The following is a 3,775-nucleotide window of genomic DNA, read 5'->3' as shown; positions in this document are numbered from 1 at the left end:
ATGCTCTTGATATGCCATTTTGCTGGAGCTGTCAAGGTAGCCTACCATGCCAGTGACGTCACGGACCGTTGAAGTTCAAGATGGCTGCGCCCTAGTAACAAAACAACTAACTAATATCACTGTTTGCTCCCCTTGTAACTACTTCAGCAGTTTTAAGTGTCCTACCACAAATAACAATGATAACACATCTGTTATATCTCTCTCAACACTGTTTAGAGCACAAGTTATTACACTATTGACTCTTCCCCCTTCCGATGGGGATGGGGAGGATAATTTTCTTTGCCCCGTTAGAGCTCTGAATGTCTATTTGGAGCGCTCCGTGTCCTATAGGCAGTCAGAACAGCTCTTTGTCTGCTTCGGTGGCCGATCCAAAGGTTCTCCAGTCACGAAGCAGAGGCTGTACAGATGGATAGTGGATGCCATCTCTTTACACCTCTGTGGGTCAGGCTTGCCCCATAGGCACCATATTCGACTAGAGGCATGGCCTCGTCATGGGTGTGGTGTGGTCCTCTGGTTTTCCTATTCAGGACATTTGCCGTAACCCGAACCTGACAGGCATTACGATATTTATGTCCGAGCCCGACAGTTAAAATCCCATTTTTTTCTCATACTAATGACACATGTACGTTTGTTTGTGTGGAAAGCCCGCTTTTATTAAGCAACTGTAGAGGCATTCGGAAATGTCAACAGATGAGCGCATCAGCGCGCACGGAGCAACAAGCACACTTAACACAGGCGCGCGTGCACGTGTTTCGTTGTCACAGCTACATGAACAAATTTCTGCGTAGACGGATGTTAGGGTAATATTTTACATGTATTTTAATCACCAAAACGAACGTTTGCATCAAGTGAAAGCATCAGGCTATACATAATAAGCTGTTTTAAATGTAAAGTTCAATGCTTTATCGCGCTGATGTGACCGAGCCCGACCCGAACCCGAACATCATTTCTAAATATCTGTCCGAACTAAAAAAACAGTCCTAATGATGTCAAAACAAAAAGGAGAAAAGAGATAACTCTTTTTAGTCTTACCAGTTTTAGTCCTAACAGTGCTTGTCAACAAATTGAATCTGTGTTTGTACATGACATTTTGGAAATATTAACTACTTTACTAGGTTTAGTTCTACTAGTTTTGATAAACATAAAGAGAATGTCCAAAATAGACATAAGATCTAATCAGATCTGGACAGTTATCAGAGTTCTATGTAATCCATAATATTTATCTTGCTCTACCACCCCTTACTGTAATTTAACAGTTGGTTAAGGAATAATTCATTTGTTTGTAATACCCAGTGACGCCATATCAACTGTGACATAATGTTTGTACATTAGTGCAAATTTGACAGAGTGTTTGGCATGTGGGGTGTGATGTGAACCATTTCTTGGCAATGACGTCTGTTCAGATTCACGTCAAACATTTAATGACCTTTCAAAATACAGGGTTGTAGCTTGAATGATGACAGTTGTTGTTGTTGACAATAAAAAAGGCTGTGTCAAGCAAGCAATGTAATGATGTGAGTTTAGGTCATTCACACTATAGAGATGGACAGGAAACAGCTCTTGCAGTCAGAGGCTCCCGGCCCCTCCCAGGATACTAGGATTCAAATAGAGAAAACTGCACCTTGAAATGACGCAATATTTAAATTCAAAGTCACTGTAATCTAATTTCCATTTACATACAGAAATAATCCCATTGTAAACACAGGGATAGATAGTAAACAAGATAATAGAACAGGGAAAATTAAAGTGTCATGACAGGTTTTTAGTGTTCTTGGACCATTGTCTCTTGTTGGTTAAGTTTTGTCAAGGATCTCAGCAGTAATACACATTTACACATACACAAGTATTTTATACATTTGGGTGGGTAAATGTGTTTCCCTCGCTTCGTTGGCTTGGAATTCCAATGGGAATATAGGGGGAGACAAGGGGCCTGCACCATGATGATAGTTGAACAAACTCAGGGTTACAGGATTAGTTTCGAGGTGACAAAACCAAACCAATCCAACCAGGCTTTGTTGCTACCATGCCGATCATCAACTTTTTTTTTGCCAACTCAGGCTTTGATACTGAGTTTAGGAGTTTGTGTGACATCAGTAGCGAACAGCCAATCACATGCAGAGAAAGGGTGAAACTGCAATTCATTTCTCGTGAGAGAAGCAGCGCGATTCACTTTTCTCTTCTGCAGAATATGAAAAATATTAAGAATTTTAACTAATTACACATCTAACATATGGCCGTCATGACATAGCGTAACTCGTCCATAAATAGATGCCAGAAATGTGCATCGAAGTATAACATTTATCATAAGAAGATGCACAGGCATAACTGGGGCATGGCAGCGTGACACAGTTCCTTGTTCCCTCTCAGGGAAACGGATTAAAAACGTAACCTGAGATGCGTCATGGTGTTGAAGCTATGGGAACTTCAGTTTCAACGTCGCCATGCCCACAAGTCTGTGTATAAGCACAGATACTAATTGAGCGGAGACTGGATTTGGGTCAACCCTGAAGGACATGGGATTCTTTGATTCGTAACCAAACTGTAGAACCTGATGAATGTGTGAAGAGAGTACCAGCCTGCCACACCACAGACGTCCTGTACAGGTACACCCTTTGCAAGTGCTTTGGAAGACGCTACTCTTCTAGTGGAGTGGGCCCTGACTTAAGCACGAAGCCATTTTGCGCCAATCTATGTGACATACACTGCTTGGTTGACCGCATTACCTCTATTGCCACCACGAAAGCATACCAGAAGCTGAGAGGATATATGCCAGTGATTTCCAACCTGGGGTTTGCTAAATGAAGTTCCCAAACGTAATTTCGGGAAGAGTGAACCCATCTAATCTTTCTATTAACTGTCGGAGCATATAAGCACCCGCTCACCTTGCTCTGGCATCAGCTGTTTTGGGATCCCTTCACCTCCTCAACTCCACCAACATAATATCTGCATCTTGCTACCAGACTCATCATCCAAGCATTAGCAGTCCCAATGGGGCGTAACAACTAAAGTTAACAACAGTCGCATGCTGGCACAGCATGAACCGTAGGTTTTATTTTGTGTGAAAACATGGCTGAAAGAAGTGAAAGCGCTTTACATCCCGAGTTCTGAGGGAAAGTATATGAATAAAGTAGTGTTTATAAGCGATGCGCTGCTTTGCGTACAGCGGTTACCGGGAAACATGCTCTATTTCTGCTGTTCCATAAGCGCCATCTACTGTCAGAGTGTGTATTTACATTTTGATATCGACTGCCTGCAGTTTTTGTTTGTGAAAATCTGACCGAATTTCTGTGCTGTTGTAAATTAAGTCCAGTTGATGGAATATAAGCAAATGAATCATTAAGAATTTTGATTGTTAAAGGGGTTTCCTGGAAAAAAGTTTCAGAACCACACTGATCTATGCCACTGACCTGAGCGCTTGACATAGATTCTCAGAACACCGACCAAACATAGCAGGTGGAGGCTCTCTTGCTCCAGCGTTTCATGAGACAAAGGAAAGAAAGCCCCCAAAGTGACCAGCTGAGGAACCGCAGTTTGGTTTGTGGTCCGGTCTGGTGTGCAAAAAAACTCTCTGACATCTCGTGGTGCCAAGTCTAAGCAGGATGAGCTGAAAGAGGGAGGTCTCCTATTCTATTGAGTGATGTTAATGCTAATAACAGGGACTTTTATAGTATTCTTTCTGAGATTGACTCCAAGGATTTAAATGGGGCTTCCGTTAAGGCTCCTAAGACCAATGCTAGGTCACAGGAAGGACAGTTAATTTGACAGAAGAAAGGTT

The sequence above is a fragment of the Phoxinus phoxinus genome (assembly GCF_949152265.1).
Source record: "Phoxinus phoxinus genome assembly, chromosome: 25".
Lineage (NCBI taxonomy): Eukaryota > Metazoa > Chordata > Actinopteri > Cypriniformes > Leuciscidae > Phoxinus > Phoxinus phoxinus.
The sequence above is the reverse complement of the archived record's forward strand: the minus strand, read 5'-3'. Positions refer to the sequence as shown.